General features: G+C 38.3%; 1 protein-coding gene and 1 non-coding gene across 2 annotated transcripts in view; both read left to right on the top strand.

Moving 5' to 3' along the window:
* Positions 1-18,327, top strand: part of NLGN1 (neuroligin 1) — a 755,412-nt gene that overhangs the window by 471,177 nt on the left and 265,908 nt on the right. The gene's annotated exons all lie outside the window — the stretch shown is intronic.
* Positions 5,693-5,764, top strand: TRNAC-ACA (transfer RNA cysteine (anticodon ACA)). Its single transcript has one exon. It is a non-coding gene; the product is annotated as a tRNA-Cys (tRNA).

Here is an 18,327-nt window from a genome sequence, read left to right as displayed (position 1 = left end):
ATTTCCTAAAGCTAAATATATTCATTTAAAGAACTGCCCTTTATTTTGAGATTATAAAAAATTCTCTCAAGTTAAAACTGTCCTTTTGTTTAATGAAATGGTAGTATTTGTAGAAGAAAGGTTGTTTGCTTTGTTTTTTAATATCTCCTTTGGGGAAAGCAATTAGATGGAAATTCTGTTTTGGTCTCCCAGATATATTTTTTATTCAAATTTAACTATTTTAAGAAACACAACCATATCGGAAGCCAGCTAATAGAAAGTAAAAGAAATAAAAAGTAAGGCAGTTTCTCTCAACATTCAAGTTAAGATGCACACCTGGGAACTACCAGACCCTGTGATTCTAAGTGTGTAGAGAAAACAGATAAATCTTTATGCAGAAAGCCTGAAGAAGTGATGAGAGAAACATGGGGAGAAAAAGAAAGAAATCCAGAGGTCATCACGTTTCTGATTTGTTGTCTCTAAGTCTAGCTCTTCTCTTGATTTTCCTTACATGAAATAATGCATTCCTTTTTTATTTCAATGAGATCATTTGTGTTGGCTTCAGTCACTTGCAAGCAAGAGTGTTTCCAGGTAAAGGAGTTTCTGGAAAGGGCAATCTCCAGTTTCTTTGGAAGGGCCCTTGAACATTTTCTTTCGAGAGCAATGCCCAAGAGCTTGGCTTGGTTATGGTGGTACAAGTCTCAGAGGAGGCTTCCATGATGCTGCCTCTCCAGCTCTAGGCTCTGTTGCTTGCTGTTCTACAGATGGCCAGTAGGTGACAGATATCTCTACCTCCTTTGTGAAATTTCTGGTGTCTCTCTTGGTTCCTGGTGCATGTTTCTTGTTAGGATAAACCTTTAATGTCTAGCACTCCCTCAATCAGATGGGCAGCACTGGGGTCTCTCCTCAGCCCCAATGAAGCAGCTTCTTCTGTTTATTCTGTTTGCTTTACACAGCCTTCTGCTGTGGGGCTGAGTTAAAATTTAACGTGTATTTGTTACTGTGATATAAAACAATCTAGGATATCTCAGAATTGCCAAGTGAAAAGGAGTGTGCTGCTGCTGCTGCTGCTACTGCTGCTGCTGCTGCTGCTGCTGCTGCTAAATCGTGTCAGTCGTGTCCGAGTCTGTGCAACCCCAGAGACAGCAGCCCACCAGGCTCCCCCGTCCCTGGGATTCTCCAGGCAAGAACACTGGAGTGGGTTGCCATTTCCTTCTCCAATGCAGGAAAGTGAAAAGTGAAAGTGAAGTCGCTCAGTCGTGTCCAGCTCTTCGTGACCCCATGGACTGCAGCCCACCAGGCTCCTCCGCACCCCACTCCAGTACTCTTGTTTGGAGAATCCCATGGACATGAACGGAGGAAAAGGAGTGTATGAGCATTTAATTTTCAAAAGCTGTAGGTACAGAAACAAGGTGGTTGGGGGCTTGTATGACTATATTTTCAACACATTATTTTCATATACTTCATATCTTGGGAACTCTTTATTAAAATATGCATAGTATTTATTTCCTTTTTTTTTTTTTTGCCTTTCCTTTCTCTTCTACTGATGTATAATTTTCATACCTCTATTGTTTTAAGGGCAATTAAATAATAAACCTTCCTTAAGTCAGATTAGGAAATTTATTATAAATTTTTGTATCTTTATCTTCATAAAGAGAACAATGTTTTTTGCAGTGAAAATTAATATTAGCATGGTTATTATCCATAGTTTAATAACTAATTTTTAAAGCACTTTAAATCTGTCTATACATGCAGATGATTGATATGCTAATTTTAGAACAATTCAAACTTCTCTTCTGAAGTAGTCACTTGACAACAAACTGGTAATTATGTATGCACCGTAGTAATAATTAAAATTTAAAATTTTCAGTTACTATCATTGACTATACCTCAAGTTGAATAATTAGAGTTGTACCAATATGAGTTTACACAACATAAAAATCTTAGGGTTTTCTTCACAAATAAATCCTAATTATTAGAGGTTTTTTTTCTGAATTATTTAACAATGTCACAACAGAATCCATGCCCAATGAGTACCATCAAGCCAACAGTTATGGCTAGTGGTGAGTTGTCTTGTCTTTGGAAAGATAAATTCTCCATTGCCAAGACACCATTTAAGACTAGCTTGTAGGAAGATGCAACAGAGAATGTAATCTTTAAACACAGCCTAGAGTATTAGCTCTGAAAAGTCAGGAAAGAAATCTTTCAAGTGAAAGTCATGGGGTGAACTGCTGAAACACACTGTCCCTGAATACTGAGACAGAACTAGATGCAAGTTGGGGAAATCATAGTTCTAGCTTCCTCTTCTAGAAGAGCATTCATTTGATATACAATATAGTTTTTGTCCCTGATGCAAAGTTTCTTGAGATTCTTTGAATCTTCTGGATACATTCCAGCTTACTATCATCTTTCACAACTTTACAGGACCTTGAAGGAGACAAATGGGAACTATGCAAAGTGCTGGCAATGATCTCTTTTATAACAGATCAATGTGTTGGTTAGGGGATTGTTCACTTTGCAAAAGTTCATTAGGCTATAATTTTAGGATTGGGATGCTTATCTCTGCATACAGTGGGCTTCCAAGGTGGTACAGTAGTAAAGAATCTGCATGCCAGTGCAGGGGACGCAGGAGACATGGATTTGATCTCTGGGTCGGGAAGATCCCCTGGAAAAGGAAATGGCAACCCATTCTAATATTCTTGCCTGGAAAAATTCCATGAACAGAGGAGCCTGGTGGGCTACCGTCAGTCCATGAGGTTTCAAAGAGTTGGACACTATGGAGCACACATGCATACTCTGCATCAGTTCCGTTCAGCCGCTCAGTCATGTCCGACTCTTTGCGACCCCATGAATCGCAGCACGCCAAGCCTCCCTGTCCATCACCAACTCCCGGAGTTCACTCAGACTCATGTCCATCGAGTCAGTGATGCCATCCAGCCATCTCATCCTCGGTCGTCCCCTTCTCCTCCTGCCCCTAATCCCTCCCAGCATCAAAGTCTTTTCCAATGAGTCAACTCTTCGAATGAGGTGGCCAAAGTACTGGAGTTTCAGCTTTAGCATCATTCCTTCCAAAGAAATCCCAGGGCTGATCTCCTTCAGATGGACTGGTTGGATCTCCTTGCAGTCCAAGGGACTCTCAAGAGTCTTCTCCAACACTCTGCATACTGTATGTTTAAATACACTTTTACTTAAAAATGAAAAAATAATCTAAAAGGATATATTTAATTTACTCCCATAAATTACTAGAAGGGGGAGTAATTGAGAGGAAAAAAAAGGCAAAAATAAAAATAAAAATTAAGAAATAAGAGAGGCACTATTATGCTAAATTACCACATTGGCATATGACTACCTGCAAGAGTTCACATTCTTCCAACACCTATGGTGTGCCAGGAAGATGCTCTGTGCTCCGCATATAACACCTCATTTAGTTCTTCCCAAAACTTGATGAGTTAAGCATTATCATCTCCGTCTTACTGATGAAAAAAATGTAAAGTTCAACAAAGATATATGATTCCAGGGTCCCAAATCTGGTCACTGCAGGAGCTAGGATTCTGTTTGGAGATAGGCTCCTTCTCCCTTCATACAAGGCTTTTTGGTAATCATAGGAGGTCCCTCTTCTCAGGCATCAGAAATGCTGGCATCTGCCTGCCATTGTAAGGGTGAGGAATGAGGTATGGGTAGAAAGGCATGGAATGAATATCATGAAATCTCAAGGGGATTAATGCCCATTACTTCCTTTGAGGTGGAAATCCATCATCGCAGTGTGGAGAGGCACTGCTGTTAAATTCTCTGCAAACAGCCATCTGTCTGAGATCTCCCTGGAGTGGCTGCCATCCAGGACGACTGTGTTGCTGCAGTCTTTGAGTGGTTGGAGCGCTGTAATGTCTATGTTAATATCTGGGAAATAGCAGCAGCAGCCAGACCACTCCAATGGAACAATTCAAATTGGGGTAAGTTTGATTGAGCAAAAACAGTCATGCTGACTGTGTGATGAAGAGGCAGAATTGGTAACAGTGACAAGCCCTGCAGTCAGCAGCTGCAGATTTTATGTGAAGGGCAGACTGATCTGGAAAATGGGAAGGGTTGACTGCCAACAACAGTTTGGGGAGTTTTGTTCTGTACACCCCCCATCCTTTTATACCACTCATCATATGTAGACACTTAGGAAATAAAACATACTTACCGTATCACAAATTGCAGATGAGCATATGTAAATACTAGTGCTGGGAGCAGATAGAAGATAGAACTAGTGTTCATTGTAAAAATCCAAACAGGGCTTTATCTACTACGTCCAGAAGGTCATAACTCCCTGGTGTTCCTAGTAGTGAAGTCGCTCAGTCGTGTCTGACTCTTTGCGTCCCCATGGACTGTAGCCTACCAGGCTTCTCCATCCATGGGATTTTCCAGACAAGGGTACTGGAGTGGGTTGCTATTTCCTTCTCTAGGGGATCTTCCCAATGCAGAAATCAAACCCTGGTCTCCCGCATTGCAGGCAGATGCTTTACCCTCTGAGCCACCAGGGAAGCCCTGGTGTTCCTAGTAGCCCTTTAAGAATAACATGGACTTGACCACAGTTAGACTTCCAGAGTAGAACATGTTGTAGTTGTTGTTTATTTGCTAAGTCATGTGTGACTCTTTTGTGACCCCGTGAACTGTAGCCTGCCAGGCTCCTCTCACCATGGGATTTCCCAGGCAAGACTTGTGAAGTGGGTTGTCAGTTCCTTCTCTGGGGAATCTTCCCAACCTAGGGATTGAACCCATGTCTCCTCTTGGCAGGTGGATTCTTTATCACTGAGTCACCTGGGAAGCCACATAGTAAAACATAAATCATCTGTTAAGTCAGAAAATACTTGAGTATCTGTTGGGTATAAAGCTTGGAGTGATACGGTATTTAGGGGAATAAAAGAGAGAGATCCTATGACTTGTGCCAGTAAATGAGTACTGCATGCAATGAGGACCACAGGAGGACATGGTCTCTCTTCTGGAAAAGTTTATCTTCTGGGTAGGATCAACTATATTTTCAATAATGTGAAAGAGGCTAGGACTGGGAATACTTTAGATTTATGACCCTTATATAACTTCTCAGAGTTACACTTTCCATATCCCACTGAGAAAAATTTTCTCCTTGTATACAAGATAGTCATTTGTAGGTGGTCCTCTGTAGATCTCCCCAGGGCAGTCTGGCAAAAATAGAATGAAATTTTTTTTTAAAAAAGTCATCATTCAGAGCCATGAAAGATTCTGATGTCCTCTATCAGAAGCACAGGAAAGGCTGGTAAAAGTCAGATTTCCCACGAAAGGGCACTATGAATCAAGTCTTTCATAAACATCAATGACTCCTTGAATCATTTTGTCTGCTGATTTGCAATATGAAATCATCACCATACTGTCAATCTAGCTGTAGTTAAACACTTGGCTCTGTAGGAGTGCCATTTGGAGTTTGTGGCATCTTTCATATAAAACTCTTTAGAAGAGAAAATAAACACATTCCATTTTATTAGCATTTAATTGCACAAGATAAACAAATAAAAATTAAATGCCTACCTCTAAATCACACCTGTCATTTTTCACGAACTCACATGGTTCTTTCTTTAGCTCTTTCTGGCTAATAATCTCTTCTTATAGTAATAATAATAACTACTATTTAGTACATGCTTCCTGTGGGCCAAGAATTAGAGATACTTTATTACATGTTATTTAACTACATAGGACTTCCCTGGTGGCTCAGATGGTAAAGCGTCTGTCTACAATGCAGGAGACCCAGGTTCGAGCCCTGGGTTGGGAAGATCCCCTGGAGAAGGAAATAATAATCCACTTCAGTACTATTGCCTGGAAAATCCCATGGACAGAGGAGCCTGGTAGGCTACAGTCTATGGGGTCACAGAGTCGGACACGACTGAGCGAGTTCACTTTCACTTTCTAACTACATTCTCAGTTCCTATTAATCATAGTATTATGAAGATTTTTCTAGAAATCCATTTTCTATGGATTTCTGTGTATTTTTCTAGAAAACTATTGTGAAAAAATAGTTAATGAACACTTAGGCCAAACTTAGATTTCCAAATGAGGGTATCAGTTGCTAAGACTCATTGAGTAACTAGCCCGTAATCTTTCTGATTTACAGTTACAAAGTATGACTTAAACATGATTCAAAAAGCACAGACAAGAAATACAAAGCATAAAGAAGAAAATTAAGATAGTCTGTTCTTTGGAAAATGTTATACACAAAACTGAAAGGAAGGTCACAGCTTAAAAGAAGATATATTCAGCATTTAAAATTGATAACAGGGATTGTTATCTAGAATATACTAGGAATTCCTTTAAATCAATGACAATGCCACAGATTCCAAGAGAAGTCATAGAAGTATGACTTAGTTGGTAAAGTATTTAGGAAAGGAAAGATGCAGAAAGGGAAGCCCAATGGATAATAAACATATAAAATGATGTTTAAACTTATTAGTAAGGAGGGAAACTCAAATTGAAACAATGAGATGCCATTTTTTATCAATCTGATTGGCAAAAACTTGAAAGGAATAACTATCAGGGTTGCTGAGGATGTGGGAATACTTGTGCACTGTTGATAGGAGTGTAAACTGAGTTAGTTTTTCTGAAAAAGTTATTGCTGCAGAGAAGCAGTTATAAGACTGCTCTGTGACCTTGGTTACACAGAAGAACTTAACTATGTGAAACTCCTTTATTTAAAAAGTCACAGAGAGACAGCTACTTGTATTTTGTGGGAAATATTTTCTTACAAGAGGGGAATGAGACCATTTTATCAGTAGCTTTAAACCTTTTACTAGAAATTTAAGTTAGTAAAAAAATTGAAAAAAATTTCAGATATCCTCATTTATTCAGTCTTCTATTCCCAGAAGCCAAACACTGATGTCCACTATTGTGCCTTGAGTGTATTTGATACTAACAGTTTTGGATGAAATTAAGAAAAAAATGTTTTCTAAAAAGTCCTAATTACTCAAAGTGGATGTATAGCTATATGGCTAATTTTAAAAATCATAAGCGAAAAGAAAAAACACAGCTAAAATGTAGACTATATCACAAACCTTACTCATTTAAAGAACAGATAAACCTAGAACCCTACTACATATTTTACACCTCCACTATCAAGCATAATAGAGTCTGAGGCAGGAGCAGCTTAAGTAAAGGAATTAGTAACAAAAGAGTCTGTATAGTCAAAGCTATGATATTTTCAGTACTCAGGTACAGATGTGGGAGTTGGACCATAAAAAAGGTTGAGTGGTGAAGAACTGATGGTTTTGAACTGTGGTGCTGGAGAAGATTCTTGAGAATCTCCTGGACAGCAAGGAGATCAAACCAGTCCATCCTAAAGGAAATCAACATGAATATTTACTGGAAGGACTGATGCTGAAGCTGAAGCTCCAATAATTTGGCCACCTGATGTGAACAGCAGACTCACTGGAAGAAGACTCTGATGCTGGGGAAGACTGAAGGCAGTAGGAGAAAGAGGTGATAGAGGATGAGGTGTTTGGGTGGCATCATTGACTCAAGGAACATGAGTGTGAGCAAATTCCAGGAGAGAGTGAAGGACAGGGAAGACTGGTGTGCTGCTGTTTATGGGGTTACAAAGAATCGGACACAACTGAACGACTGAACAACAACAACAACAAAAGGGGAAATACATAGCTTTAGAATACTTGTCCTGACCATGGGCCACAAGATGTTAAGAATGTTTAACCCAGTTCTTTGCACTTGAGATCCAATAAGCAAATAAAACCCCCTCTATTTATAGCCTATTAATAACAAAGGCAGAACTTGGAGCTAAGTTGCAAGACTTTCAGCTCCTAATCTTACCCTCTTTCTATATTGTGTTGATACTAAATATTTCCAAAATTCATTCATGCTGTAAAGATCATTATAACTCAATTTGAAAATGTTTACTACGTAGCAGTTGTGTGGCAAAAATGGATTGTCCTAGGTTTTCAAGAAGAATATAGCTAGAAGGGTAAGGCAAATAAAACTTGGTTAAGTTAGGTGTAGTTCCATTTGAAAAAACAAATGCTAAAACAGTAATGAAACTTCACCAAGTCTTTGCTGCAATGTAAACTTACACTTATATTGCTGAATAGTATAGCACTCAGCAGAATTTCTTAAAAAATATCATTTACCTAGCTGTCTACTCAAAGTCCTGGCAACTACCCGCTCCAAAATGTATCTTCTTAAACTCTCTAAAGACTTCAACCCTTTTCTCTCATACCATCTTCTTTAATTTTGTTTGTTTAGTTATCTTCTTCATAATATAGTTACTTCTATGCTCATTTTGATCTCTGCAGCTCTCAGTTCACTTCAGTTCAGTCACTCAGTCTTGTCCGACTCTTTACAACCCCATGAACCGCAGCACGCCAGGCCTCCCTGTCCATCACCAACTCCCGGAGTCCACCAAAACGCATGTCCATTGAGTCGGTAATACCATCCAACTATCTCATCATCTGTCGTCCCCTTTTCCTCCTGCCCTTAATCTTTCCCAGCATCAGGGTCTTTTCCAATGAGTCAGCTCTTCGCATCAGGTGGCCAAGGTATTGGCGTTTCAGCTTCAACATCAGTTCTTCCAATGAATATTCAGGACTGACTGCCTTTAGGATGGGCTGGTTGGATCTGCTTGCAGTCCAAGGGACTCTCAAGAGTCTTCTCCAACACCACAGTTCAAAAGCATCAATTCTTCTGCACTCAGCGTTCTTTATAGTCCAACTCTCACATCCGTACATGACTACTGGACCATAGTCATGACTGTGACTATGTCATAGCCTTGACTAGATGGACCTTTGATGGCAAAGTAGTGTCTCTGCTTTTTAGTATGCTGTCTAGGTTGGTAATAACTTTTCTTTTAAGGAGTAAGCATCTTTTAATTTCAAGGCTGCAATCACCATCTGCAGTGATTTTGGAGCCCCCAAAAATAAAGTCTCCACTGTTTCCATGGTTTCCCCATCTATTTGCCATGAAGTGATGGGACCGGATGCCATGACCTTAGTTTTCTGAATGTTGAGCTTTAAGCCAACTTTTTCACTCTCCACTCTCACTTTCCTCAAGAGGCTCTTTAGTTCTGCTTCACTTTCTGCCATAAAGATGGTGTCATCTGCGTATCTGAAGTTATTGATATTTTTCCCAGCAATCTTAATTCCAGCTTGTGCTTCATCCAGCTCGTTTCTCATTTTGTTCTCTGCATATAAGTTAAAGAAGCAAGGTGACAATACACAGCCTTGACGTACTCCTTTTCCTATTTAGAACTAATCATTGTTCCATGTCCAGTTCTAACTGTTGCTTCCTGACCTGCATACAGGTTTCTCAAGAGGCAGGTCAAGTGATCTGGTATTCAGTCTCCCTCAGCGTTTTCCACAGTTTGTGGTAATCCACACAGTCAAAGACTTTGGCATATTCAATAAAGAAGAAATAGATGTTTTTCTGGAACTACTTGCTTTTTCAATGATCCAGTGAATGTTGGCAATTTGATCTCTGGTTTCTCTGCCTTTTCTATAACCATCTTGAATATCTGGAAGTTCATAGTTCATGTATTGTTGAAGCCTGGCTTGGAGAATTTTGAGCATCATTTTATTAGCATGTGAGATGAGTGCAATTGTGTGGAAGTTTGAGCATTCTTTGGCATTGCCTTTCATTGGGACTGGAATGAAAACTGACTTTTTCCAGTCTTGAAGCCATTTCTGAGTTTTCCCAATTTGCTGGCATATTGAGTGTAGCACTTTCACAGTATCATCTTTTAGGATTTGAAATAGCTCAACTGGAATTCCATCACCTCCACTAGCTTTGTTCATAGTGATGCTTCCTAAGGCCCGCTTGACTTCCTATTCCAGGATGTCTGGCTCTAGGTGAGTGATCACACCATCATGATTATCTGGGTTGTGAAGATCTTTTTTGTACAGTTCTTCTGTGTATGCTTGCCACCTCTCTTAATATCGTCTGCTTCTGTTTTTTCCATACCATTTCTGTCTTTTATTGAACCCATCTTTTTGTGAAATGTTCCCTTGGTATCTCTCATTTTCTTGAAGAGATCTCTAGTCTTTCCCATTCTGTTGTTTTCTTCCTACACTGTTGGTGGGAATGTAAATTTGTGCATCACAATGGAAAAAAAAATGAAGGTTCCCTAAAAAACTAAAAACAGTGTTGCCATATGATCAAGCAATCTCACTTCTGTGCATATATCCAAAGAAAACTCAGAAAAAATTCATTAAAAAATGCTTGCACCCCAGTGTTCACAGAAGCACTATTTACAATAGTTAGGACATGAAGGACTCTAAATGTCTATTGACAGAGGAATGGATGAAGAAGATGTGGTGCATATGTACAATGTAATATTAATCATTATAGTAAAGAATGAAATCGTGTCATTTGCAGTAACATGGATGGACCTAGAGATTGTCATGCTCAGTAAAGTAAACCAGAAGAAGAAAGACAGATACCATATGATATCACTTATATGTGGACACTAAAATGTGATACAAATAAACCTAGTTACAAAACAGAAAGAGACTCACAGACATAGACAACAAACTTATGGTTACCAAAGTGACAATGGGGGACAAAAAGAATGCTGGAGTAGCAATGCTAACTTCTCTGAGGTAGACGATTTCAGAACAATAGAGATTATCAAGAATTAAGGATATTACAGTTGAAGGACCTGCTGTGTGTCTAAAATCATGACAGTTTTTCCCACTCAAGTATCCCATTTATTCCTCACAAAAATATAACGGTCGGGAAGCATTTACTCTTTGACTATAAGGAAATTAATAAAATGCAAAAAGTAGCATTGCATTGGTTTCATTTTATTAAATTAATTTCATTAAAACAGGTAACAAAAAACTATCACTTGAAAACTGTAAATAGGAACTCACTGCATCATTATGGACTTTGCTCATCTTATATAATACTGATTATTGTCATATAAGCCTATTGCAAACTGCTGCTCTCAGTTAGGCAAGACACCAAGGATGACTTGTGCTCAGCAGAACCTTTCAGGTCAGCCTGTTGCCTTGTGTGTTCTGTGGTTGGTTATCTTGTCTCGTATGTTCCTGATGCTCTTGTGTCTGTGTCACATGTAATCTTGCTGGCAATTTTGACTGCTTCCCAGTGTCTCACAGCTCTGCCACATGGCTCGATGTTGTGTTTGGTATGTGCTTAGCACATTTCATCTGCCTGCCAAGTTTGCATTTACTCCACTTAATGCAGCTCCTGCCTCGATATCCTGCTACCATTTATCATTCACAAACATCTCACCCTGCAGAGTAGAGCTGGAGCGAGCGTGGCTTCTGTGTTGCTGGGCTGGCTGGAATCCAGGGTCTTGTTGCCAGTGTTATGTGATTCCATTTAATAATAGAAAGGGTGGATGGTGTGGCTGGTGAGACTGCCTGAGAAATCCACATGCTAGCAAATCTACATCCCATTATCACTGCCTTGAACTTCAGTGTTTCAAGCCACTGACTTCATTCATGGTTGCATGGTCCTTTGGAGAGCCAACTGTATATATACATTCTCCATTTAAAAAGTAGACAATGTGTTATTTGGTCTGATGTGAGAAATGGCATGATTTTTTTAAAATATCATTACAATAAAGACAGTGTCATTCATTTTTAAGTATTAAGTGTCAATTCATTAACGTAAGCAAGAAATTAAAATATTACTTTTATAATATAAATATTATTCTTGAACAAATTTTCAATCAACTAAAGAAACTTAAAGCCTAGATTGTACTTTAAAACAAAATAAAAGAAGCACGCAGATAATTTAGCCAGGATATTCATGCCATAGGCCTCCTCTACACTTCCTGGCTTTGCAGATTTATTTTATGCATATTCGTTGTATTTAACACACTCTTAGGTAGTGATTTTTGTATGTCAAATAGTCTTTTAAGCACTTTACAAATATGACAAGATTTAATGCTCACAACATCTGTATGAATTAGATACTATTATTATCCTCATTTTATTGATTAATAAACTGAGACACAAGAAGCTTAAGTTGCAGAAAGTGGAAGGACTGAGAATCCACTGAGGGAGAGCTACTGCATTATCTCAGATGATAACTTTGTCTGTGTTTTATCATCTCACCCACAAGAGTATATCCCCAGTGCTAAATTTCAGTATTGCTTCTAGACAAACTCTTCTTTCTATGGAAATGTATTTTATTTTCTCTAACAAAAAATGGAAGGACACTGTGGATGTTTACTGATTGCAGAGAAACTTGACATGATACAAACAGTTCAGTTTTGGCTCCAAACTAACAAGTAAGTGGGGTGGTAAAGTTTAGCCCATTGTTCAGAGAAACTAAATGTGATTTATAGCATTAAAAGGAACAATATGATGAGAGTTATGTTTTCTACCTGCACACTGACTAGGACCCCTTGGATAAATGGAAAACAACAGCAACAGTGTCAAATGAGTAAGGCAGCCTAGTGTGGGCAAAAGATGACAGACTGGGTACCCCAAGTGGAAGTTCTAGTCTCTCTGATGTCCTGGAATAATTGAGTTATTTTAAGTGTTAGAAGAATAAGACTCCTCAGAGTCCCTTCAACAGCAAGGAGATCAAACTAGTCAATCCCAAAGGAAATCAACCCTGAATATTCATTGGAAAGACTGATGCTGAAACTGAATCTCCAATACTTTGGTCACCTGATAAGAAGAGCCGACTCACTGGAAAAGACCCTGATCCTGGGAAGGATTGAAGGGAGGAGGAGAAGGGGGTGACAGAGGATGGGATGGTTGGATGGCATCACGAATGGACATGAGTTTGAGCAAACTCCAGGAGACAGGGAAGGACAGGGAAAAGTGGTGTGCTGCAGTCCACAGGGCCTCAAAGAGTCAGACATGACTGAAAGACTAAACAACAACAGCTAAAAGGTGTTAGAATATAAGCGTGTAGTTTCTGGAGTCAAACCAAGTCACCAAACCAGCTTCCCCCATTCCTCCCCTTTGAGAAATAGGCGCATAGCTTGTCACTTTATGTGATTTTTTTGACCATCAGCATTGTTCAAGGGTCAACCATGCATCTAGACTGTGTCATCTCACAAAATCCTATTTATAAACAAGCACAGATGACAAAATAGGAAACAGAACTACTTAGATGTTAGCTAAGGTTGATAGTGAAGGGTGAACTTCATTTTGTGGTGTGTTTACTTAGAATAATTAAGTTTTTCAAGGCCAATATGTCACTAATGCTATTTTGCATGTTTTCTTGCCTTTTGCTTCCTCTGAAGTAAACATGTGAAAACAGTAATTAAATAGCCATAGGAGAAGTCTAAAACAGTGGTTTGGGGCATATTAATTGGGTGGTAATTTCAACAATAAACAAGTACCCTTGACAGTGTGATGAAACATTACTGAAGAATGGTGCTTTGAGGACTGGGATTGTAATAGGTTGAAAGAAAAAGTATTAGTCCAAAAAAGTCAGGGCAGAGATGATACCTGATGTTAATGCCTCCAGTAGTAATAAAAATATATTGAATGAATTTTATGGCACAAATACATTTGCAAATATGGAAAATTACGTTTCTTTTTCAAAGAATGTTATGAGGCATGAACCTCCTAAAGAATAATAACTGAAATAAGACAATAAAGAGAGAGTGTGGCAGTCAGTGTGAATCTGAAGAATATAATCCTCACTGGGTTTTAACTCTTATTTAATTTCTGTGAACAAGTCATGGAGCTTTACTGCCCTACTGAATTGTCAGATTTTGGTCAAAACATATTTTAAAAAATCTATTGTCTAGTTGTCCTGTGGCCAGTTGGGCACATCTTACTCATTGTACCAAGCTGATTCATTGAAGGTCAGCCATTATAACTTCACTTGATTCTCAACTCATTCACCATATTGAGAAGGAATTTACCTATATCCTTTGCCCTTCTTGTGATGTGAGACATGTACTCTACCTCAAATATATTCCCATTAGAAGATTCCCAGTAGTAAGCCACTTCTACAACTTCCTATAAGAATAGTCTTCTAATCATGTAAGCACTTATTAAAAATAAAGTTTAATGCCAATGTCTACCATCTTTCTTACAGAAGTTCTATTCAGAATGCTCCTGCATGTGCTCTATAACTTAGGGAATATTCTAAGTTTGCCCACTGGTTTATTAAAAAAAAAAAAATTCTTCCAAAAACAGCTACTACAAAGAGTTAAATTCTTTTGCTTCGGAAAAAAAATTTACTGTTCTGAGTCTAGAGCTGTCTTAAATTTCTTTTGTTTCCTAGTGTTCAGGTGACCTTTCATAACCCCTACATATTCTTAAAGTGGTCTCCTTTCTTGTTGTTTATAAATCTTGAAGAATTAAAGAAACATACTCCAGCTCTCTGAATCCCTTTCCTTCTGTACCCACAATAGCCAATGATGCTTAATTATTTTGTGTTTTAAATGGTTCTATAGTTATTTGTTGTGTGTAACCCTCGAGGCAAAGAACATGTGGTATTTTCCTTATATGTGCTCCACACAACCTATCATAGTCTTGAGCATCGAAAATTGCTCATCAGATGTAAACATAATTCACTTAGCGAGCTCTAGTTGCCTTTGAAGTTGTTTCACATAGTACAAGATTCCTAGGGCATGAGAAAACAAATAGACTCCCTGAAAAGCCAGTCATTTGGGAAGGAGTTACCCAGTCTCCAGTGCCAGTAACCTCATAATTTTACCTTCAGTTCCAGGATATAATTTTTTTTTAACCTCAAAAGGGGTTATCTTATGGGAAGGGCTGTCCAAGATTTCTGTTTCTTTCTGTAATTCCAAAAGCCTTTTCATTGGCTCCAAGTGATTTTTCCCCCTTGAGAATGAAGCATTCAAACGTATCGGGTAAGGAAGATAACACTCAGTAGGTTAGTGCAGCTATTGGAGCTCAGTCCTTGCACAGGACAAAATATGCATACCTGAAAAAATGAGAAAAGCAATGGGGTGAGTTGCAGGACTGACAAGCGCAGCCAGGGTTTCTGGCCATGAGGGTGCGGTGTGTTTGAAATCATTTGTGTTCACAGAGCCTTTGTAACAGGCCTGTGACTGCCTGTGCTTAGGAAGATAAGGAACATTAAGAGGTAACCATTTTCTGCTTACGAATGTGGGAAACTCCAGTAAAATAGGCAGGACCTTCATGTCGCCACAACGGTAGCTGAAAAGTTTGTTGAAGATGAGCTACTGATAAGCCGAGAATAGAAATAAGGCCAATCCTCGGATGTTCCAACCACTTTCCTGAAAATGATCTTTCTGAGGTCAGTATTCACAGTTCTCACAAGTCAAAGGGATTTTTCTCTGTCCTAATTCTCCTTGACTTTCCATAGCAGTTGACTCCGGCTCCCCACTATTTGTGATAGGCTCTAATTTGACATCCAGCCTGCTGTATTCTTCTGTCCTCTTTCTTTTTTGCCTACTCTTTTCTTTTCAGAGAAAAGATGCAGGAGGCTAAAACAGGCTGAATGTCCACTGTGGGTCTACTTCTGATTGGGTCTGTGTATGGTGATGGGAAAGATGGGGAGGGAGGTCTATTATTCCTTGGAGAGGTCAAGGACACCCTTCAAAAGAAACTCTGAGCAAGTGACACCCAACTCCATACAGGAAGAGTGAGGAATGGAAGTTAGGTGGGAAAATATGAGCAGATTCTAGCCTCCTCTGCAAGGGGCCTCCTGTGACCCTGAAAGAGGATGTTGGTGAAATAAAGGATAAGAGGACCAACACACATGACACACACAGTAGGTCAGCTTTGTGCTGGGCAACACATTCATACATTATAAAAAGAATAATTGATCAGCTACATTAAAATTGAAAACTTCTGCTCATTGAAGGACACCTCTGAGGAAAATGAATAGGTAATCCACAGTGCAGCCTTCCCTGGTGACTCGGTGGGAATCCTCCATGCCAGTGTAAGAGAAATGGGTTTGATCCATGAGTCTGGATGATCCCCTGGAGAAGGAAATGGGAAGCCACTCCAGTATTCTTGCCTGAGAAATCCCATAAACAGAGGAACCTAGTAGGTTATAGTCCATGGGGTCCCAAAGAGTCAGACACGGCTTAGTGACTAAACAAAAACAGAGAATCCACATTGTGGGAAAACAGATTTGCAGAATATGTACCTGAGATGTTACTGTCTCCTTTTATCTCAGAAAAATTCTTTAGGAAGAAATTATGATTTCCCCTTTACCAGAAAATGAAAAACAAATCAGAAAATTTCAATTTTTTTTGATAAATTTTATAAAAAACTACAAACATCAATAAAGTTGAAAGAACTTTACAACAAGCACTCCTAAATCTACCATTAAATTCAGTGATTAACATTTGTATACTTACTTTACTCCATATTTATCCATCTATTATCCCTCTATCTATAAATCTATCTTAGTTTTTGATGCAATTCAAAGTAAATTTCAGGTATCAATCAGTACATTTCTGATACTTCAGATGCTTTAATATGCATATATAACCTGAATTCAATATTTTCCTCATAGCTTTTTTTTTTCCTGTTGATACAAAGCACATACACAGATGCACAAATCTTAAATGTATTTTTTAACAAAGTTTTCACAAATGCAAACAGACTGTGTTACACTGACAGCATGCTTCATCACAGTCATTGCCCAATCCAAAGTACAATCACTGGATTTTTTTGTTTTCAGAATAGTTTTGCTTGTTTAGAAATTCTTGTGAAAATAAAGTGAAAGTGAAAGTGAAGTCATGTACGACTCTTTGCGACACCTTGGACTTGTAGCCCACCAAGCTCCTCTATCCATGGAATTTTCCAGGCAAGAATACTGGAGTGGGTTGCGATTTCCTTCTCCAGGATATCTTCCCAACACAGAGATTGAACCCAGGTCTCCTGCATTGTAGGCAGACACTTTACTGTCTGAGCCACTAGGGAAGCCACCAAGAAATTTATGTAGATGGAGTCAAAGTGTATGCATTTTGCCTATAAGGCTTCTTTTATTCAGCATAATTATATTGAGAACTGTCTGTGTTTTTGGCATATTAGTATTTTTCTCGTGTTGAATAGTATTTCATTCTATTATTATTATCCTGTATTCTGTTTACTTATTCTTCAATTAATGGACACTTAGGTTGGGAGGTCATCATCACTAAAGCTTCCATGAATATTGTTGGACAAATCTTTTTATGAATATAAATTCTTATCTTTTTTTGTATAAATACAAAGGAATAGAATTTCTGTGAGTTATTTCTCCAAGTGACTACCATTTTCTGTAAAAATAATATATGTCAGTTATAACTGTTCCACAATCTTCCCAGTACTGGTGTGCTTGGACTTTAATATTATTATTCATTTTTGTAGTGTTTGTAGTAATTTTAATGATTATTTCCTGGATAATAATGATCTTGACTGCTTTTTGGGTGCTTTTTTTTTTCAGCTTTGTATGTGCTTATTGGCTGTTTTTTATCTTTTTTAGTGAGAAGTCTGTTCAAATATTTTTCCCACTTACTAATTGGGTTGTTGGACTTTTTATCACTAGAATGTAGAATTATGTATATTTTGCATAGTTTTTCTTTATCAGGTATACATTTCACAGATACTTTCTCCCACTTTGCCTATTCATTTTCTTAAAGGTATCTATCTTTTGATGAGCAGAAATTTAAAATTTTGATGTATTTCAATTTATCCATTTTTAAATACTAATTTCTATCTTCTAAGAAACTTTTGTTTAGCTCCAAGTCCTATAGATATTTTGTATTTTTCTTTTTGTATTTTCTATTTTTCTTTAAAAGCATTAATGTTTGGATGTCACAATTAGGTGAATGTTCAAATTAATTTTTGTATATGATGTAAAGTAGTTTTTGAATTTTATTTTTTTCCATGTGGGTACCTAACTTTCTAGTACCCTTTGCTGAAAAGACTTTTCTTTCTCTATTGTATTGCTTTGATTCTTCTCAAAGACTTTTACATAAATTACTCAAGATTTCTCAGGCCAAGGAACAAAAGCCAAAAATCACATTTGACTGCATAAATCGGTTTATGTTCTTTCCCAAAACATATATGCCTAATGAAAAATAATGCTAATAAAAATAATCAAAAGTTAATAGTCACTGTGCTGTTTCTTAGCATAGGCTGTTCCACTTAATTTTCAAATCCACTCTATTAAATAAGGAGAAGGAAATGGCAACCCACTCCAGTACTCTTGCCTGGAAAATTGCATGGATGTGGGAACCTGGAAGGCTACAGTCCATGGCGTTGTAAAAAGTCAGACACAACTGAGCGACTTCACTTTCTTTCTTTCTTTAGTTCCTTTTGGAGAAGGAAATGGCAACCCACTCCAGTGTTCTTGCCTGGAGAAGCCCATGGACAGAGGGGCCTAGTGGGTTACAATCTATGGGGCTGCAAAGAGTCA

This window comes from Budorcas taxicolor, chromosome 1 (genome assembly GCF_023091745.1).
Source record: "Budorcas taxicolor isolate Tak-1 chromosome 1, Takin1.1, whole genome shotgun sequence".
NCBI lineage: Eukaryota > Metazoa > Chordata > Mammalia > Artiodactyla > Bovidae > Budorcas > Budorcas taxicolor.
This window is presented reverse-complemented; position numbering and strand designations above follow the sequence as displayed.